Here is a 23,608-nt window from a genome sequence, read left to right as displayed (position 1 = left end):
TTTTGAAACCTTCAGTTTGTTGGATGAATTTTTCACCATCACTCACTGAATTAATACATTACTATAATCTTAACTCCCCAGTGACTTCTGGGAAATCTTACAATGCCCACTACCTCCTTAACACAGAAGTTACAGTAGCAACAGGTAAACAGGTCTTTGGAAAAAGGAGTGAGAAGAAAGGAATGTACTGTGTGGTATCCAAACTACAAAGAATGCCTAACAAAGTGTGCTACTTCATTTGATAAACACTAAATTCTGAAAATCCCACATTTACTTTTCTTTTTATATTAAGCTAGCTTCCTATCAAAAGGAACAGCTTTTACCTCACTGCTCCCTCATCAAAGAACATTTCTGAAATGTACTGTCAGTTGAAATGTTTAAATGCAGAGGGAAACTGCAGGAAACAGTTCTTAGTTGAAAATTCTACCTCCAAATGTCATAGTGGTTATTACTTCATATTGCTACTGGTTATAAATTAATGCAAAAAACATTCTGTGACTACCTCAGCATTATAAGCTGTACAAAGGCTGCTTTGAAGTTTAATGCAGGTAATAAATGTGGGTACTATGTCCGTGTATATGTTCTGATGTTTTTTCCTGGAACAAAGTAGAAACTAGTCTTTTAGGTCAGTCCACACACATAGTTAAAAAAAATAAACAAAGACTTAACATGCTGCTGCTAAACAAAACATTAAAGTTTTCCTGTGGGCACAGACAATTGCTGATTACTTCTGGAACTCCTGCATTTTAATAAAGGACTTTCTTCCTTCAACATCCCACCAAATGAAAAATAAAATGTACTTACAAATTCATAGATTGGTAAATGTGTTTCAGCGAGTTGTGTTTCATTAATACTCAGACTACCAAAACCTGGTTCATAACTGTGAAAATGTATTTAAGCACTTCTAGTGGTATTTTCCACATCAACAATTCTTAAATTAAGAAGTGAGGCATTCCACAAGGCAGAGGCTAAAAAGATTCAATACTGATTCTTCAAACATCTAGCAGTCTGGCAACTACTGAATGGATACTATGTGATGAATAGTAAATGATCATTTGTTATTTAGATACCAACGGCTTTGGTTGTAAAACCTGTGAAAAAATATCAGGACTAGGTAGTTTAAAGCTGTTTTGACAAATAAGGAAAGTCCCACAGAACAGGTGTAATATGATGGAATTTAGATCAGTAAGGTAAAATCCTTGCAGAAGAGGTTTTGACTCATTGTAAACATGCACTATAACTGTGACACAACGCATGGTAAAATAAACTGTTACAATCATTCCTAGAAAAAAATACATGAATAACATCCTTTGGATGAGACATTAAACCAAGCCCCATCTGCCTGAGTTGGTAGTAACTCAGGTTGATCTAGAAGATCCCCTCACACTTATCAAAATTAGAATAGGGGAAGCCCCGAGTACCTTGGATATATTGCTCCTGTCAGTAAGAATACCAACTCGGGTCTCCACTGTAGAGGACACTGGTCTAGTGGGACTAACCCAGTTAACAAAATGTAAACAAATGAATGAAAATACATACACACATACAAATAAATACTTCAATCATAGGTGGAAGATGATGAACAGAAATATTTTTACAGTTAAAATAAGAGGATTTCATAATTTCAGATGATTATTTTTAAGCAGTAACAAAACTATCAGTGTTTCTAAGCTTAACCCCTCCAACATAAACTACATCTTTGACTTACTCGTGCACAATCATACAATGTAGTCATTATACAATGTTATGCTACTATATCCTAAATTAATGAACCATGCTTAATTTGTATGGATGCTATTTGGTTAAGTAATTTCTTATAACAGTAATATTTACTTGTATATAAAATTTCTCCAACTTATCACGTTGGCCCATAGAAGAATTTGTACATGCAAAATCTTCTTATGCTGCATCTATACTGTGCTGTTTCTACCTCAGATGAAAACCTGCAAGTAACTATATTTAATTCATGTAATTTGGGAACTTTTCCACCTCGGGTCCCCGCTGAAAATGGACACAATCCCAGTCTGACTAATCCAGTTACAAAAATAAAAACAGGTCGATAAATTAATACTCCATCCTGTTCCTAGTGCAGAGTACAATCAGTGACAAAACAAACACTCAAAGGCTGGATGTCAGCATGAAGTCCCCTAGCTTTAGTTTCATATGGATTTAATTATAACTTGGTATTATTTCATCATTAATGCCACTCGGGCAATCCTCAACAAGAATATCCGGTCTACTCTTAATCCTGTGAGAAATGAAAGGTAAACTGATGCTGTTGCCACAGCAGTGATACTTTTGGCCAGTATTCTAAATAACATTTTTCAAAAATAGCAAACGGATAATAAATAGCAATGAAAGCAGGATGGAGCCTTGTGGTAAACAGCAATGTAAGAGAATTATCCTGACTACTAATGACTCCCCGACTATAGTTTGAGAAATAAAGGATACAAAGTAAAACTTCAATAAGACTGAAGACTTTTTATCAAAGTAACATGATCAACAAAATCAAAAGAAAAGAAATCGGAGACAAAAAACAACATCAAGTTTTTGGTCCCTGGCCTGTAAAAGCTCAAGTATTCAAAGGGCAGTCAAAAGAAGCAAGAAAACTGTGACCTATATCAACTGGTTTTAAGGGAGCAATGCAAGGGTAAGTAAACAAAAGACTGAAGGACATTCTTTAGAAACTATGGGCAACATAAAACAAAAAGCACCTCAATGGTTAATGTCACTGGGTATATGGAATCAGTAAATAAAATGGCATTCTGAACATGGAGTTATTCTTTTTCCAAAACCATTTGTCATAATAAAGGAATAATATGGCATCAAGCTGAATAGGGCAAGCAACACTTCCCTAAGCCCGCAATACTACTGCCCCCTATGATACCCCCTGGCTGTATTAGGTATGCCCTCAAGTCTTCTCCCAGTACTTTTATCTCACATCTCCTCATCCTATTACTTCATCTCCAGTGAGAAAGGTTTATAATCATTATCAATGAAAGTTCTCATCAAATGCTACTTAAACATATACTTACCTTACAGTCATTTGTATGCCCCCCCCCCCCCACACTAAAACCAGACTGCATAAACAATTTAATAGAATAACAGATTCTGAAAGTATTTTGCTGCATTCAACAAGTCACTTTTGTTCGATATTTTTACAGTCTATTTTGTCAATTGTTAACCGGGTTAGTCCAACTGAGACAGCGGCCCGTTTTCAGTGGAGACCCGATGAGAAACACTCCAAACATACAAGACAAGACAATACAGTTTATGAAAACATTACAAAAGTAATGATATACATTACAGGACACACAGATTTTGGAAAGACTAGAAGGAAAATAAAAATTACAAGTTTAGAAAAGCATTCTATAGTAATTACAAGCAGAATTACAAATGCTATACACAAATAAGATTATGCATTAAAAATAGCTTAGTATTATGAAAGAAGCTATATGTACATGAGAGAAATACAGTTGGTAATGCTCGTCTCCTCAGAGTGCAGGAAATTATTGGAAGAGGTGGGTACAGAGTCATAAGTTACTAAAAGGAATTAGATGAGGACAGCTTTGTAAGTTGTTGTATCTTTCGGCTTTTCCTGGTTAGAGGTCTCCACAGCGGAACTCCGGTCCGCTAATGATTGGCAGCAGATTTTTACGTACCGAGTTGCCAGCCCTGACGTACAACCTTCAACGAAGGTACGCCCATTCACACATGTCTCCACACAGAAGATGTTTTAACTGAGAATCGAATGGGACAATGTCTTGCTGTGAGGCGGCAATGCTACCACAGCACCACCACCACAGTGAGGACAGCTTTTTAAGTAAACATGTGAAAAAGGGGGGGGGTTAAGTGGGATCTTGGCAGTGGCAGGTTCTGGCATTTATAACAAAATTTTTGAGTTTGGATTTAAAGAGATTTGTGTTAGTAATAGTTTGGATGTTAGGGGAAGTTTGTTCCAAATTAATGGCATTAGATTTGTGGCACAAGGAATACATGGATGTGATACAAAGGGCATTATATATGCCTTAAAGTGCCCCTGTAATAAATTCTATATGGGAGAAAGTAAGAGACCTTTCAAGGTCAGGCTTTTAGATCATATATGGGACATTATTAATGCCAAAAACTAAAGCTCTGTAGCTGAACATTTTAAAAAATTCCGTAAGAGAGAAGTTGTAGGTTTACAAGGTACAGTTTTCGAAAAAGTTAATGTTAGTCAATATGACAGTGTCCTTATTAAAAACAAATTGCTGCATAGAGAATCTTTGTATATATTGAAATTTAATACTTTGGTTCCAAATGGGTTAAATCTGGAATGTAACTGGAGGCTTTTTATATAATTGTTTGATTAATAGTGTGTTAATTAGTGAAGGTATTTATGGGAGGTGATTTTTTTTTTAAACAATTTTACTCCTTGAAGGCTTTGTTAGCGGAGACATTAGACAGATAATAAACAGTGTGTGTAGATAACCAAGGTAAAACAAGCAGCCAGTTATATACTTGTTTTGGTGGTACTGTGGTGAGTGGACTCCTTGCTCATGGCCAGCGACCCTAACCTTAACCTGCCACGTGTTTGTCGTGAAGCAGGAATGGATAGTACACAACATTCTTTGGATAGTTTTCTGGTTCAATCTGGAGAACGTTTAACCCCTTGGATAGCCCTTCTCTCTATTCATGACAGTATCTGCACCATCCCAAGTTCTGGGAGACATGGGAGGAAAACAAGAAGTAAACTCTGTGATCATCCGTTCAGTGCTGGTGGTCAAGACCTACCTCCTAGTTGTCGCTGGTGGTCAAGACCTACCTCCTAGTTGTCACCGGAGAATAAGGTATTGTTTGAGCAATTGGAAAAATTAGTATGGAAGGAGACCTCTGTATTTTTTCAATTTAGAGTATTCAAAGATACCTGGAACTATGACCCCGAGGGGTTTAACAGCATATAAAAATCCTTCATTATCATTTGAATTGAATAGTGAAGAGGACAAACAGTGGATTACAGCAGAGCACACGTGTTCCACTGAATGTGTCACTCCATTGATCAGGAGACAGGTTAAAAAACTGTAGGAATTGAAAGAGCAGATAGCTAATACCTGCTCTTTTTTTGTCTTCCCACTCCAGTTTGGTTTGTGTGGACAGTTTTTGTCAGACACGAATGAGAAGTTAAAAGCTTTTGAATCTGACATTGCTGAAAAAAGAAGGTAAAACTGGTACGAGATCTCCATGATTATGAGAAAGGTACAGCCTTCTCTGCCAAGACCAATCGGAAAAGACCTCACAATCACGTGAGGTTTGAACAGGAAGAGAGAGCTGTCAATCACCATAGCAGTTCACTTACAGTGCCGCAGGGTCCAAGACACTTCTTTGGAGTAGGAAAATGAGGAAAATAATGGTTATCCTTCACTTCCTGCTGCACAAAATACATAATAATTTAATTGTATGTTTTGGAGTACCTATAATCATCAACGAGGCAGTTACCAGGGTAGAAAACGGCAGTGTGAACCAGCAATAATGGTTCAGAAAGACTTGCAACCACAACAATGTTCCAAGAGAGGTAAATGGTGAAGATTTACCTCTTGAACTTATAGACAATAGTAAATAAGTTCCAAGCCGAGGCACTAAGAGAGATTTAATTCCTATGCTTTCAAAGTTTTATGCGTTTTTTACATTTGCTGGAAAAAATAAATTCTTTTGGAGGTATAATTCCTGGTCATTTGTGGTAAAATACAGTTTTTTGTTCTCAGTGGAGTTCAAATGGTAAATAAGTTATTAAATTTATCAGGAAAGGTTTAGTCAAATGAGAAATATGCAGTTTCAAACTGCGGTTTAAAATTTATAACTACAGTTTTACTACGTCTATATGAGATTAAGTGTGACATTTGTAAACTTGTAAGGAAACTTCATCTAATTTTTTTTTTAATTCTACTACTTATCAAAATGATGAATTTAATAATAATGAATATTTAAGCTGTGATAGTGAAAATAGTGATGCAAGTTTTTATTCATGTTATTCAGATGTGGAACCTAATGCTTATTGTATTTTGGATACTAGTCATATTGAATGTAAAAGTACTTTTATACCACCTTTCCTTCATAAAGGAATGCAACAATTTTCTACAATGTTAAAAAAATTCCTTCTCAACTGCAAAGTTTAAGTTTAAAAGACAAATGAAAGATGTAAGTTATAATCTGACAGAAAATGAGTGGAAAGCATTGCAGTTTGTGTATACAAAGGGAGTTACTATTTAAGTCTGCAGATAAGGGGAATAAGTTAGTTTTAATGGGGTCTATATTGGAAAGTTGAGCGCTTACCTTATCAAAACGTCGACCTGTCCTTATCGAACCGCGAAAAGATCGAAAGTCCAGAAGAGCGAAACCGGAAACATCGAATCGTCATGGTTGGCCTTCTGCAGTATAGCTCCGTAAGATATGTGTGCGATAGTTACAGACCTTAGGGTTAGGGTGTGGTTATAAGTGTACAGATGGTAATGTATGTTAGATTTAGTATAGGGTTTTGTTAAGTGTATGTGTGCGGATTATTTAGTTTGTTTGGGTTTAGCTTTTTAAGGAAAGTGTGCAATAGTTACAGACCTTAGGGTTAGGGTTCAGGTTAAGTTAAGTGCATACATGGTGGTATATGTAAAATTTAGTGTTGGGTTAGAAGTAGGGTTCAGTTTATTTTTAGAAGTAGGGTTTTGGTTAGTGTATGTACGTGGTTTATTTAGTTTGTTTGTGTAGGTAGTATGTAGCGGGTGGTGGGGTGGGACAAGTATGATAGTTTGACATTTTGAATTTCGCAGTTTAGGGAGTTAGATGTTTATGCGGTTTGAGGAGGACGAGTCGACATTTAGGGATTTGATAAGGTAAGCATTTGAGTTTATAATATAGCCCCTTTTTAATGCTATATTTGTGATGTTTAGATTTGTTGTAAGCATTTAACAGATAAGGAGCAGATTTCTCAGTTTATACTGGAGCCTTAAAAAAATATAAGTTATTACATAAGGGTAGGGTATTTTTCTAAAGAGAAAATTAAGAAAAATTTTAATTATGATGGTTGTACCATGGCGTACCTTTATTGTTTGCCAAAGGTACAAAAAATTTAATCCCCCTGGTCATCCTATAGTTTCAGCTAAAAATTTTTACATAAAATGGGTCATTTTCTACCAAAAGTGCTTCTTCTACCATCGTATGTCAAAGAGGTATTCATTTTTTTTTGCAGCGGTTAGTATTGTCGCTTCACAGCAAGAGGTCCTCCCGTTCGATTCTTGGCTGGAGCTCCTCCTGTGTGGAGTCCGCATGTCCTCCCCGCAGTCGAGTGACTTTAAAGACATGCAGGTAGGTGCGTGCATGAATGGGTGTGCCTTCTTTGAAGGTTGGGCGTTGGGCTGGCAACTCGGCACCGTAAAATCCACTGCCAATCATTAGCGGACCGGAGTTCCGCTGTGGCAACCCCTAACCGGGAAAAGCCAAAAGACTGACTATTCATATATATATATATATATATATATATATATATATATATATATATATATATTTTTCCTCAAGTAAGATTCAAGACACCCAATGGACCCAAGATATGTACTGGGTCACTTTGGATGTCAAGAGCTTATATACTACAAGTATACATCATAATTTTGGGATGGAAGCTCTTAAGATTTTATTTAGCAGAATATATTACAGAACTGATAGATTTTTGCTTAAATAACAATAATTTTGAATTTAATGGAGATTTATACCATCAAAAACAAGGAACGGCAATGGGGGCAGCTTTTTTCCCCCATGCATGCCAGCCTTTGTATGGGCTTGCTTAAAATAAAATTCTGATTTATATACATATTCTATCAATAAATATTGATATATTATAGAAATATTATAGAGTTCATAATGACCTTTTTGTGTAAAGGGGATCATGATTTGGTGGGTGACTTTGTATCTCTATTACAACATAATAGGTTTAATTTACAGTTTGGTGGGCTGAAAGTAAGCATGAGGGTTTCATTTTTGGATGTGACAGTAGATATAAGTAATGGAAATAATATTAGAACAACACTACATAGGAAATTTACAGATGGAATCAAATATTTACAGGGACAAAGTTGCCATCCACCCCACACTCTGCAGGCTTTACCATATGGAGAGTTTTTAAAAATACGAAGACTCTGCAATAATGATAAAGATTTTAAGATGGAAATAGAACATGGAAGACGTTTATTGATCGAGGTTACAAAAGAGAAGTGTTGGCAGGGTGTTTGGGATATGTTTCAAGAGGAACAAGTGGATAGGGGTTGACAAAATGTTAGGGTGCAAATACAAAATACAAAAAAAAAACATATACAGAGAGACAGAAAAGATGTATTTGGTCAGTACATATAGTGTTTTTAGTTCTAAGTTAGTTGATTTGGTTAACTTTATTGGGGCTATTTGATGACCCTAAAATATTTCTCCCAGTGGGTATATCGAGTCCCTATGGTTTCTTACAAGAGGGAAAGAAGCATTAAGGACTTTTTAGCCCATGGTAAAGTTCTTCCCCCAGTTTCAGTCCCATTGACATCGATACAAAATGGAACTATACATTGTGGTAAGTGTAACGGTTGTAACTATGTAGTTAGAAGCTTTTAAAAAATAATGGTATTAGATTTGTGGTACAAGGAATACATGGATGTGATACAAAGGGTATTTTACATGCCTTAAAGTGTCCCTGTAATAAATTCTATGTGGGAGAAAGTAAGAGACCTTTCAAGGTCAGACTTTTAGAACATATATAGGCATTATTAATGGCAAAAGGGAAAGCTCTATAGCTGAATAATTAAAAAAATTCCATAAGGGAGAAGTTGTAGGTTTACAAGGTACAGTTTTAGAAAAAGTTAATGTTGGTCAATATGATAGTGTTCTTGTTGTATAAAGAATCTTTGTATATATTTAAGTTTAATACTTTGGTTCTAAATGGGTTACTGTAACTGGAGGTTTGTATATAATGGTTTGATTAAGAGTGTTAATTATGTAATTAGTCAGAGTATTTATGGCAGGTGATTTTTTTTAAAACAATTTTACTTCTTGAAGGCTTTGCAGAGACATTAGAGAGATAAACAGTATGTGTGGTTTACTGGCTGGTCATTTTTTTGTTTTACCTTGGTTATACAGTGGTTTTGGAGGAGCTTGTTCCAAGCCTGGGATATACTGTTTTTGTAAAGCAGTTTGCCAGTGTTTTTGCTGCTTTGCTGCCATTATTTTAGTTGCTAACTCTCGTCAGTCTGACATTTGTACTTACTCATTTTCAAAAGGAACTGCAGCTAAACAAGCAGTAGAGCCAGAGAAATCAATGACTCTTGGATGGCACAACAGTCGACCATAAGATACACACGTACCTGAGAACTGAACCACAGAACCAATTACTGCAAAGCAGCAGTGTTAATAACTGTATTATTTTACCACCAAAAAACCTAACCATTGCATAATGGTTGACAAAATTTCCTCTACGCAACTGTTAAAAGACTCATCCTTACTTAAGTACAACGAATCCAGTGCAATAACCCCACCTTGTGTTGCCATTATACGTAGCAGTTTCTCAGCTTTTAATTTTTTCTTTGTTGTATCAGTTTTATTCTATTTTCTAAATGCATATCTTTTAACAAGTGTCATGTTTTTAACTGTTGCAAAAACTATACAACATATTAAACAGAATGTTTTTTTCAACTAACCTGAAGAATGCTTATTTAAAAAGTAGGTTTATGCAAGTATCCTGCTAAAATCTATTTTTAAGAAACCCACAGAGCATACTCACTGCATGCACTGAGCCTACGGCCGTTCTCCTCTCAGTGTTTTAGATGGAACGCCTCATGTCATTGTCTGACTAAAGAAGGGCAAACACAAGGTAATACTTGCTAGCACATCATTAATAAATAAAAGAGCAGCAGCCCAGGTTTGGCATCTAGACAAATATAAATGTTAATGGGAAAAGCTCTGACCAGATGCGGTTAATAACTGCCAAGTGCAGTCAGTAAGGGAAGTTTGAGAATTAGACAACTACAGGGAAGAAATAACCAAACTGCACAGTCTCTATATATGACATAATAGTAGCTATGAAAAAACTAAACAGTTCAGAAATGCAACCTCTGTACACATACCTCCAGGAGGTAACAGGAAGGTAAATAAGTGCAATATTGTGTGTGTCATGCTGCTGTTAAAACAATTTTTTTTAACAGCAGTTTTTGCCCCACCCCATAGTAATTTCAAAATTTGAGCATCTGCCTTCTGCCTTCTTCCTTATTCATTCCCCTGAAGTGAATGAATAGCAGATTCCCTCCACACCATTTTAGGCCTCTATTCTGTTGCCTTGGGACTTGCCTTTTTATATTATGCCCACATGCCATTCTTCCCTCCGCTTTAAGCTCATTATGTACACTGAGATCACTATGGGACGACCATGCATATTTCCCACCTGTGCAACTCACTCAGAACAACTGCCTACTGCAGACACTTCCCTTAAAAGTGTAGCCTCTCTAGCACAGAGGATTTACTTAGATCTGGGTTGTTAGCATCATAGGCATGATTACTCAAATCGGTGGCAGCTCTCTGATGAATGCAATGGATTACAAAGTTCGAGAGAAAGACTTCAGCTTCTATACTCAAAGTCCAGCAATCATAATATCAATGGCTTTAGTCATATGCTGAATCAAGTGAACATGGACAAACAAAGCACAATTATCAAGACATCCACAAATAAGACACCAAAGAAAAAAAAACAGGATAAATGCACTCAGGACAGCACCAACAAGACATGTGGCGAAGAAATAAAGGTTTTAAACTGTCATATAAATGCAACATTAGCAACCACAGAATTGCTGGTTTGCTGGAGCAAAACAGATTGCACGTGCAATGCAAGCCCTGCATTTGGAAACATAGTTGGGTATTGAAAGACACGTAAGAATAAGCAAGGACTGAGTGACAAATAATGATTCTTCAGCTACACAGGTGGTGATGTCGGAGTGCATGCAGATCTGAGAGTGCTGTTGGGGGTGTAAGGGGGAAGGATATTTGCTAGAGCTGGACATTTTTCAGGGTGAAATACAAGGTTGTGTGCAGTGGTGAGTTAGGAAGTTTGGGAGTTCTAGCCAATTCAGAGATTGTAGGGTATGGCAATGATGGCTGGAATTTCTGGATTTGGTGGCAAATTTAGAGATTTTATTATAGCAGTTTTCTAGTTTGGAGGTGATAGAGGAGGATAGGCTGGTTAGGAGAGGGGCTCCATATAATAAGGAGGGAAGTAGATAAGTAGTGGCCAGAGTATGCTTACTAGAGTTTGAGAGAAAGTGATTATTCCTGTATAGCATACCTAGTTTTTGTTGAATACAGATTTCAAACTTGAGGTATTTATCAATAGTAATGCCAAGTAGTTTAGCAGAGGGAACCACTTCTATAGGTGGGTTGGTTTGACAAAGGACTTTGAAAGCATTTTTGTCATAGGAGGAAGTCTTTGTGGGGGGGGGGGATAGTAGAATTTTAGATTTATTAGCATTGACAGAGGTGGTTTTGGCGCATCCATTTTTTGGTGGTTGAAAAAGCAGTTTGGGTTTTAGTGAGCAATTCAGAGAGGTTAGAGGCAGAGCAGACTAAGATTGAATTGTCTGCGTATTGAATGATTTTGGCATCAGGAATAGCAGTGTGAAAGTTATTGATGAAGATGTTAAAAAGCATAGGCCCAAGGATGGATCCCTGTGGTATACCAGTTGGGGTAGGTAAGAAGGAAGAGAGTGAAGTTCTTCCATTTAACTGCCCAAAGATGGATCCCTGTGATACACCAGTTGGGGTAGGTAAGAAGGAAGAGGTGGAGTTATTCCATTTGAGTGCCTGAGATCTGTCTGACATGTAGCTGGAGAACAAGGATAAAGTATTTGGTGAGAGATGGAGGTTTAAGGGATAACAGAGAAGGTGTTTGCGGGAAACTGTATTGAATGCTTTAGACAGATCGAGCAAAACAGTGGAAACCAAGTGTCCTGAATCTCAGGCTTGATTGACAGCTTCTAGGAAAGACAAAGGAAATTTCTAACAGAGCTGGGTCAGATATGGCTTTGTAAGTCAAGCAGAAATCGCCTCTTAGTAGACGATATGAGACAGAGAATAGCTGGACTTTTTTTTGAGTCTGCCCATGTAAGACATGTGGGGCATTATACTCCGATTGGTCTAATGAGGGAAGAGTAGAGGGAGATGATGACCTTTCTTCCTGGATGCAAAACCTTTGTAATGAGTTGAGCTAAATAGGACCTTCTGACCACATTGGCAATGTGGTGGCCAAAGGAGAAGTTGCTGTCAACCTGTGTCCCCATATCCCTTAGAACGTCTTCAATGTTCAGTGGGTTCTCATCGATGTGGCAATTAGTGGGAACGGAGTTTTTCCCAAAGGGGATGATGACACATTTTTCAGCATTAAGCATAAGGCCATGGTTGTGACACCAGTCATTGGTCTCAGTGAGGCCCTTCTGGAGGATGTCTATATAAACTTGGGGATTTAATAATGGCTCCCAGCTTGCAGTCATCTGCAAACTTGGTCAGCCAGAGTCATTTCATGTTGGCCTGGACTTCTGAGAAGTAGATGACAAACAGGAATGGCCCCAGGACCAATCCCTGTGGGACTCCACTCGTGACTGGTCAGCAGTCTGACCTGGAGTCTGCTACTTTTACGCTGTGGGTTCTGTGAGGCAATTTGCAACCCACCTAGTGATATAGGAATTGATGCCTAGTTTGATGAGTTTATCTATAATTCCTGAGGGGGGAATGGTATCAAAGGCCTTGGCCAGATCGAAGTATGCTGTATGAACTGTCTTGCCCTCATCAACACCTCTGGTGATCGTCTCAAAGAAATCAACCAGGTTGAGCAGGCATGATCTACCTTTCACAAATCCAAATTGCATGGGATCTAGAGTTTGGAGATTCCCTATATTCCCACTGCCGCCTTTGGAACTTCGGTCCATGTTCTGGGGCCGAAAGGTGTGGAATGAGTTGCAGCTTGGTAGCACAGGGGTGATTTCTGCTGCTTTAAACCGGGTCTCCATTACAGTACAAATGTTGATGTTCTCCATTTTGAGGAGCGCTTTGAGGGTGTGCCTCTTGAGATGAAGACTTCTAGAGTTGAGCAGCATGACCCTCAGATTGCATTTATTTATAGCTGTCACGGTGGTAATTTGGTTTTTGGAACACCGCCTAAAAAAGGCACTATAGGGGTGGCAAGAGCCTTAGCCATTACCCGGAAACCCAGGGGTGACAAATGCAGGCCATCTCTGGCAAAGCATCAAGGTCTGTCAGTCATGTCATCCCAGGCAGATAGATACTGGATCCCCTTGGAATGACACCAGAAACTTAATTGTTGAAGTGAATCATTTTCTGCTTGTACTGCAGTATTATTCTGGGCAATGGTAGGATGCTGCTCAGGGCTAGGGTCATACCTGCCTGGGCCACATAATCTGAGCGCTTCTCCATGTCTCTTTTAATGTAGTCCAGGGAGGTGCATCTCAGGTCATTCACATCCACATGGATAATGACAGAGTCATACTTGTACCTGTTGTGGAGTGACCTGAGCTTATGTGTTATGTGGCAGATTCTGGCACCTGATAGACAACTGACTGTTAACCTTCTCCTTATTCAACCTAGAGAGTGGGACATCAATGCGCCTCACTATTGAATCACCTATGATTCACGTATTGGGCAAGCCGTTTTGCCTTAGGGGCTTAGGTTGAGGGGTACACTGTGAAGGTGAGCTGTGTGTCTTGTGATCTGTGCTGTGTTGTGGTGGTCAAGTCTGTTTCTGCCTCGGAGGGGTCTGCTGTTTGGGTAGATTTCTATTGAGAGCCTCCACAAAGGTGATTGTGTGGTTTATGTTTTTATGTGAGAACTATGATGGTGGGAATTCTGGAGATCACTATGTTCCATGCAGTGCAGGTGTTGACCTTCTCCTCTTGACCAGCTGTTCTGGTCGTGGCTGGAGAGTGTATGGCTTCCAGTCTGGATATGCAAGTGTATCTCTTATAAGTCTGAGTGTAGGGAGGTAAGAGGAGAGGGTTGTCTGTGTACATGAGGCAGTTGCCTCACTGCCTCAGAATGCCCAAGTTCACCAGGTTAATAGGAGAAAGCACAGGAAACTGACCTATAGACATGCCAGGAGGGGTGGTCATTATTACCAAGTACTGGAGCGGTTTTCTTATAGACTTCAAGTGCTGATGGTACTTGTGTGCTACGATGATTACTACAAAAAGCTTGAGGAAGTGCTAGGCGAATAAGCTAAATTTGCCTGCAAGAGAGAAGAGAACTAGCAAGATCTAAGGGAAAAATTGAAGAGCAAACTTTCTGGCACCACTAATAGTTTACCCGATCTTAGAGACACTGCTTGTCCTGCAAACCCACACAAACACGGGCTTTTAAAGTAGAAAGTTGAAAGGGATAGAAAAACTGCCCAAATGGTCAATAATCTACAATTTCAGAGCTAGAAACCACTCCTCTTGTGGTAAACAGGCAAGTGCTTACCACTCCCACTGATAAATTGAACGGCTTCCCTCTAAAACAGAAAGGTCTGGGGAACTCAAACTACAATACAATCCTGAGTACAGCAAATCTGTATCTGGACTACTCTAGTAACAGAAAAGGTGGGAAACCAAGCTAGAACTATTTTTGTTGTTTTTTGCAGAAAAAAGTTAAAACAGTAATGAAATCACTTGAAACACAGTGCAGGTTAGCACACTTGAGTGTGTAGCAAATACATGGTTATTTTTTTTTATTATTTCTATTTTAAATTTGTTAACCAGGGTAGAATGCTAATCCACATGGACCACTTTCAGGTTCGGCCCAGGTAGTTAAAGGAAACATAATTCTTACTTGCCTTTACCAAGCTTATCCCTAGAATGTCAACTGTACTGTTGAAATATCTATTTTGTTTACATTAATGTCAAACTGATTGTTCTTCCATGCACATTAAAAATGTTGCTCTTGTTTTTTTTTTTAGCTTGTATTAAAGGATGTACCAAAGAATGCAATACAGTCTTCACTATATAAATGTATACACAAATGCAGTTGTTTTAGTATGCTTCACATTACTTAATAACATAAAGATCACAATATAGGTGTCATTGTTCACACACTGCATGTATAAATTCACCTGCTGCCACATACCTGCTTCCTTCATTTTCACAGCACCCACTATATGAACACAGATAAGTAATTACTGTATGTAATTCTCACTTTTCTGGCACAAACATGCATGCACACAGAGGCATACACACGTGCACATTTCGAAATAGAAAAGGTAAAAATTAAGAACCGAAGAAAAAATACACTGCAGACAAACTCACTCTGAAGTTCATGCATATTAATTTGACCTAGGAAATTTCTGACAGTATGTTGGGAATAACTCCTGCTATGATTTTCACAAGTCAAAATTAGATGCTACTAGTTTCTAAATTTTAAACTCTAATCAGAGTCTATTTAATTATCAGACTAAAAAAAGTTTGTGACAATGTGTCATTCACCTTTGGCACTTTCTCAGCCAGGTCTCTAGAATTTTATTTTCAGTTCTTCTGCTTCTTGGATACAGTGGTTTGAATGACCTTGTACATGACAAAAACAGCAAATCAATCTGTACCACACCATGAATAACGGATGACGTTTATATATCTACAAAACACTGTGAAGAAAAAGATCACAAAGAAAGTGAATATGATGCACACGTTCTTTTTACTAGAGCTTGTGCTATACTAAAGAATAGAACAGATTAACAAAGGACTCTCAGTTCTAAAACTAAGGGTGCTAGTTTTTGTTTTGTTTCCTTGTGATACATATAATGCTCTGAAACGCATACTGATATTGGTTTCAAAATGTCTTGTTGAAACAGAACTCACTGAAGCTTCATCCACACAAAAAATATTTGGAACTTCAACCAGATAATAAAAAAAAAAACAAAAAAAAAAAACAAAAGCAGCTTTTAAAACGCCAGCCCATACTCTCATTCATCCCATTACTTAAGCAGATTGTCTCCATGGATACACAACCATGGAGAAAAGTGCAAAACTAATCAGTTTTTGAATCACTGTCATTGCACAAACAGAAACCATGTACCAGCAGTGATTCTATACAGACAGCCACAATGAATTACAGTAGAGTCTTGATTATCCAAACTAATTGGGACCTAGGGTAGTTCGGATAATCAAACATAACTGAACTGAATAAAAAAACTTCTAAAATCGTGTTTGTTTCTGCATGCAGGAATACACTTAAATCATTCAGGAATTCCAGTGGACAAAGAATATTTTTCACACACAAGTTGGCTACAATCTCAAAAAATATGCTCAAGTGGACACATATAATGCTTACATACTCAGACTATAACTTTGGAAGGCTGGTTGAGATAATTGACGTTTCTGATAAATGACATTCGGATAATCGACTCTCTACTGTAGCAGAAGTTCAAAAACAAAAACTGATGAGATGCAATGCGTTCCAGTTAACAATCAATCAAGAGTAGGAAAATTGCTAAAAAAAACTAAACAGCAAGAGAAAAGTACAGTTGTGTACCTGCCATAAATGTAGATGTTCGAGTGTATTCACTGTTGCAGTCAATACTCTTGGGTTATCCTGCTGGCAGGCTACTCTCAGTCGGCCAGAATTCCAAAGTTTAGGTCCGGCGTCGGTTGCTATCGCCTCTTCCCTGACGTCAGGGGTATAAAAGAAGCAGCCGATGCCATTTTCTTCAGTTTTTCTTGCCCCAGATGTCAGGTGCCCCCAAATTGGTAGGCTGAAAAAATATTCCAATAAATATGCATGCACAAAGATAACATTTCCCTCATCTACAAGCAAATACACCACATAGGTTGTATAGAATAGAGAAGTGCAGATCAGATAAGTCCCAGCAAGGAAAAGGGGGATGGTGGGTGGGTAACCTGGACTGCAACAGTGAATACACTCGAACATCTACATTTATGGTAGGTACACAACTGTACTAGGTTCATCGTGTTTCACTGTTGCAGTCATTACTCTTGGGTTGAATCCCAAAGCTGAGGATGGGTGGCTGGGCTAAATAGGATTAGGAGAGGCTATGAAGCCCTGCAGAACTGCAGTGGCAAAGCCTGCTCTGGACTTGGAGTAAAGAGGTAAGTGGTAGTACTTTGTGAAAGTGTGCACTGAACTCCAAGTTACAGCCTCTAAGATATCTTTGGTTGGTACTCCTCTGAGGAAGGCTGCTGCTCTACTGGAATGAGGCCTAATGCCCATAGGCACTGATATGCCATGCTGAAAATAGCAGAAATGGATGCAATGGCCTATCCATTTTGAAACAGTCTGTTTTGAGATAGCCTTTCCTTGTGATCCTGCAGCATATGACACTAAAAGTTACTCAGTCTTTCTGAAAGTTTTAGTTCTGTCCAAGTAGAAGCGTAACTGCCTGTGTATGTCCAAAGAATGCAGAATTTTTTCACCCTTGTTCTGTGGATTTGGAGAAAAGGTAGGCAAGTGTATGGTTTGGTTGAGGGCACACTGGACACCACCTCAGGCATAAATGTTGGGTTTGCCCTCAGAGAAACCCTGTCTGGGTGAAAAATGATAAAAGGTTCCACAGCCATGAGTGCTTGTAACTCAGAGACTCGTCTTGCAGAGGTTATTGCTAGGGGCAGAGCTGTTTTCCAGGATAAGAATTTTATATCCGCTGTTGATGCCGGCTCGAAAGGAGGTAGTGTGAGTTTTTCCAAAACATAATTGAGGTCCCAGGCTGGAATTGGTGCTCTCCTTGGAGGCCTAATGTTTTTGGCCCCTCGGAGGTACTGCCTTATTAAAGGATGAGAAGGTGGTTCCATAGTGTAATGGGCTGAAATGGCAGAGGCATGAATCTTAACTGATGAGAAAGAAAGGCCTTTGTTCAGCATCTCAGTTAGGTATTGTAAAATCTGAGGGATATTTGGTACACACATGTCAATGCCTTGTTCCTGGTTCTGAGCACAGAATATCTTCCATTTTTCTGCATAAGATTTTCTGGTACTGGCATTTCCCATCAGAACAGAGAGAACAAGCACACACTCATACCTACCTTTATTTTCTGAGTAGACCCTCTCTCCAGACTTCAAAAACTCTTAACTAATAAATCACTAGTCTGATTACTTGCAGAAATTCCATGATACGACAAGGGAGCATTTTCATGGGTTATGGTTTGGTCTGTTAGTGGTCACCATATACATCTCATCTCTGCTTCTGTGAAACCCACCCCAATCTCACAGCACTGAGCATTGTGTGCCTTCTCAAGTTACAACACATCTTGCCTGTGTTCAGCACCTGTCAGGAGCAGTGAACAGTGACAAGGCAAAGCTGTTCTTCATTGCTACTTTACAACAGCTAGCTCAGTGTATTATGTAAATCTAACAGAAGCTTAACTAGGTCCATACCAGGCTAATTACTAAAGGAAGCTTCAATATTACAGTGTTACAAGATGGCATACTCACAGTAAACCCAAACAAAGACTTTCTTTACATTTAATAAAATGGTATTTTAACAAATCATGGCAAATATATATGTAAAAAGGCAGAATCTTTGGATAATAAAAACTGTGACTTGACATTTAAGAAAACTTGCATATGTGCAGTTGTACAGCGGTCAAATATTTTTTTCTAATGCAAGTAGGTTGCAGTTGGTGGGGGGAATGCTTTGGGAAGAAGGAAAATGTATTTTTCCACCACAACGAAAAAAGAAAGGCCAGTGAATACCTTTATGTAGTTTATTAAAGTCAAAGTCTTGTGTACCAAAACACAGTTAGTCACTACAGATAAATGTAATTCCACAAGTATTTTTGTTTTATTTAGTGCAAGTAATAGGAGAAGTCGAGAAAAGCCTAATTTTAGATGTACGGGATCACACAACAATGAGCTTTGGGTATATGCTTTCTCCACTACTGTGCAATCTCAGACTTGGTATATATAAAGCAGCAGGCAGCAGGGATGTTGGCAGTGCAGCTGAGAATTCTTCACTAAGAAAAAAACTCAGTAAAACAGTTTTATTTATTTAGGTTCGGATAGGATTTTTATTTGATGTTTAATCTTTTAATTGTCAGCACTTGCTTATTCAGTATTTTGCAAGTTCGCTATGCGTTTTTTTTATCCATTTGAGGGTCACTGTTTTTAGTGTTTGATGTTGGAGAATAAATATACATGTGTGTGTGTGTGTGTGTGTGTGTGTGTGTGTATATATCTATGGGTCACCTTCATTTGACCTAAAGTTCATTTGCCTGACAGATATTTCAGGCAGCCCAATTGCCCGACAGTTCATTTGCCTGAATTAGAAAAAGGCAAGTAAAAGGAATTTGAAGTTAGAATATATAGTTAGGGGGTTGTGGGTGGCACAGCCCACAACCTACTTTTATTTTACATTGTGCAGTTTGTTTTTTCATTGTTCACTAAAACCAACATACGTGGGGGGTTTCACACCCCACACACCCCCTAACTATATATTCTAACTCCAGGATTGCACTACAGTGGGGAAAAGGACAAATACTTTTTACTTGCCTTTTTATAATTGTTGGGCGAATGACCTGTCAGGCAATTGGGCTGCCTGAAATATCTGTCAGGCAAATAAACTGTCAGGCAAATGAAGGTGACACATGTATGTAAGTATATATATATATATATATATATATATATATATATATATATATATATATATATATAAACCCAGGGAACTGCCGACCATTTGTTTTGGTCAACTAAACAGACCAATGGCAGTACTCATATTTTACATGACATATTAGTGGTGGTTGCTGGATGGTACAGTTCAAGTGATCCAAAACATATAAAAAGTTGTACAGACTAGTGTTAGTTCATTGTAAATAAGGTGATGTTTCTGTCAAGTTGCACTTGGTTTCTTTAAGATTAGAAAAGTGCTAGCTGCATTAGTGAGAGCAAGTTTTTTAAATGAGCTACGGGATGCAATATCAAACAAGGGCTGAAAGCAACCAAGTAGATAACATCTGTCCTTTGTGAAAGGGGACCTGGTAACTACAGCAGCAGTTCTGGGGTGGAGAATCCACCACAGTGAAGAGCTGGAGGTAAAAGCTGGAAACTGTTCCTAGCAGAGGGATCCAAAAAGACCTACCAACAGAGGCCATTTCCCATTAGTAGAACACTGAGCATGACTGAGTTAAAAGATGTTTGCTCTGTTTTTTGGTTAAGCCAAAATACTTTGAATTTGCTTGGATGATCCTGCTTTTTACTTTCCTTTCATTTGTATGCAAAACTGCAGTTTTTTTATATGACGAATGTTTCAGTTGTTTTAATGTTCCACACTTGTGGAGACCTAAGCGGGCAGTTTAGCACAAGTTACCGATACCAGCATTCCAAGACTAAATCCATCACTTTCCATGTGAGTGTTTTTGTCCCTTTTTGACAAAATTACAGAATCTTATGGTGTGCTGGGACTTTTTTGAGTGCACTTGCGTGGATTCTATTGCCAATATAGCCATTGTATGCCAGTTACTATAGACCATAGGAGCTGCAGCTAAGGGGATCATAGTCATACTTGCTCAGTTTATACCTAGCTCAAAGATACAATGACACCGTTAAAACAACTTACACAGAAGGAGGAGTTCAAGGTGTGTATTACTTTCAAATCTTATGCCACCGGGAGGGATAGATCTAGGTTGACTGGGCTAATTTTTTATCAGCCCAGTTAGGTAGAAAAACACTCAAAGCCTTCATTGACATGGAAAGGACTGATAACCAGGACAATGATACAGTGAAAAGGGGACTAGTTGCCAGAACTGGTGATACCATAGAAAAAGGAGACCAAAAAGTTCATAGCTGAGCATTTTCTTATAAAATGGTAAGATCACAATTACTTAAAGTATATTAATAGATTATGGTTTGACCCAGAGAGTCCAAATAATAGATTTATAAATTTATAGATTCATCGATTAGACCACTAATTCTTATGGCCATTCATGCCTTGGGCAACTTCTGTCATGCCACAGATTTCTCCAGGAGGGCCATACCAGTCAATCCTGGAGTAACTCTATGGCTACCAACAAAATCATACATTTTTTTAAAAGAAAATAGACAGTCACACTGTTTAATATGCCAATGATGTTTAGTTAGAAACCTCACTAACCCCCATGTTTTCTCTGTTGGTGAAGATTTAGGTCCTTGATTCTAGTAAAGGTGGAGATATTGGACTTGCAGAGATACAGCAGATCTAGCACAGAAAGATAGATATTACCTCCTAAAAAGTCTATAAAACACCAAATAAAGGAATAGAGCTTCCAGCATTTCTTGACAGCTCAGATACTTTAGGCCTGTGATCATCTTGGTTAGGAACCTTTCGGGTTATTCTGATCACTTGATATGTTTAGGGAGATGCATCAAGGGGGCAATGCACTCAATAACTGGTTTGAACAATGCTGATTACAAGGAAGTTACTCTCTCTTTAGATCTTTATGACATTCCTTTGTCAATTAGCTCTGCTAAGTAAAATGATTTCTTGACAGCCATTGATACATGATGGTCAAATGAGAGGAAGTATCAACGCAAGTTCCTAGGTCCTAGACAACATTCTTGTTTTGTAGTCGTGTGCTGACTGTATACAATATGCAAGGGGAATGGTTATCTACCGAAAGTGATAACGCTACTACACTTTTTACCATAATAGCAAGCACAAAATTATAGCAAATGACACATTCAGAAGGTCTTTATATACTCCTTTAAGAAAATGGGTTTGCCAAATTTAACCTAAAGACTCTGGAAATTTTGTAGTAGTAGCAGAAAGACTATTATACCATGAAACTATGTACAGAACTCAGCTTCTAGACCTGTAGGAAAACTTGTGTGAAATGTTGGTAACAAAAAATCATTTCTAGATGTATTCTGTTTTAATGTGGATATAAAGCTCACATAGATAGATTTAGTGCTAGGGATAGTAACGCTGCTATACCTGCAAGAACTATAACCTCTGTAAAGAATGTTACTAGTGATACCATCAGTGGCGGCTGGTGACTTCAAATCACAGGGGGGCTGCAGGAGACAGCTGAATGGGTGGGGTCAAGGGGAGGGGGTGTGGTCAACCAGAAAGGGGAGGAGCTATGCACAAAACCACAAAAAACTAACTTTAATTAAATACGCTGCCCTGGGTGGCAAACCATCATTATGAAAGTCCAATCAAGACAAAAATAAGTGTAGAAGAATAAAAATATTTCAATGCATTGGCTGCATGACAGCTTACTTAATATCTAGATGGAAACAAAAGGTTGTGAGGCATGAAAAAATAAATTACTTTTTAAATACATTACTGGAATGCCAGTCAAAATCAAGTATAAGAAAAACCAGAAGCACTCAACTCAAACCACTTCTCCTTGCACTGCAGTCCTAATTATAATATATTCAGCTTATAATATATTCAGCTTTATTAAAGTACCAAGTAACATGCTGAAAGTAGAAATCTATGTGATGCCCCCACTTGTAAAAATGTTTCTTATCCAAAAAAGACCTGCTGCCTGATAACTTGTTTCATGGGGAAAACATGATAAAAGTAAAAAATGAAAAGCAAACAAGAAACAAGCTCAAGATACATTGCTTAAAGGATTACTGTACAGGTTATGGACCACACATGATTGGCATTCTGTTTAGTTTACGGGTAAAGTCTGTAGAGATGACTGGAAGTCTCCAACAAGTGTAATGAGCTTTTAAAATAATGGAATCCTGTCCTTTAATACCCAAGGCTTATACATTATCTAGTCAAGTATTCTCTGCATGGCAACAACAGAAAGGCTTTCAATGTTGGCAATTCTTTAACAGTATGCTTATTAAAGCTTACTTGCATCTTATGATCTCAGACAAGCTTACCTTATGGTCATTAAAGCATTGCTACTTAAAAACACAGAGCAACAGGCACTTTGAGTAATAAGCATAAATCAACAGTACAAAAATATGACAGAAACCAGACCATTCTGCAAAATCAAGGACAGATGAAAAGCCACTGTAGTACTTATGCAGTGTGTCCTCCCCATCCAAGGTAGATACAACTACTCCTTGCCTTGCTTGGACACATCCAGAGTCACTACATGGGGAGTGGGGTACAACAAGCATGTCACAATTTGAAATCTCTCTGGCTGACTGTGATGGCCCTGACACATTTGTCATACCTCTCAACCTCAAGAGCAAGAAATCTGGACAAAGCCATACACAGAAGTGGGACAAAGGCCCAACAATAAGGACAATTTTAAATATTGCTCTAATAAACTTAGAAAGATAATAGAATAGGTCTTGCATTAGTATGAATTTTCTGAAGGGTATAAAATCTGAAACTCAAATGTCTGTCATTTTCTAACTTCAGTCTTTAGTGATGTCTCTAATTTGCCATAAAACACAATTTTATGAAAAATGGACAAAAACGTGATGCAAAAATATAAAATAGACACACAATACAGCTGCTACCTGTCAAAGAAGGGACACTTTAATATTAGTACTGCTACCTTGAGCAGCTGACAAAATATAAAAGAATCTACATGCATTTCAAGTAATCTATAACTTTGATTATTACAGTTATTTCTTAATTGTAAACCCTCCATGTTTTCTTCCAAAATTGCTATTTTATGGAGGGATTATAA

The sequence above is a fragment of the Protopterus annectens genome, chromosome 11.part0 (genome assembly GCF_019279795.1).
Source record: "Protopterus annectens isolate FY-2018-M chromosome 11.part0, PAN1.0, whole genome shotgun sequence".
NCBI classification, from domain to species: Eukaryota; Metazoa; Chordata; order Ceratodontiformes; family Protopteridae; genus Protopterus; species Protopterus annectens.
This window is presented reverse-complemented; position numbering follows the sequence as displayed.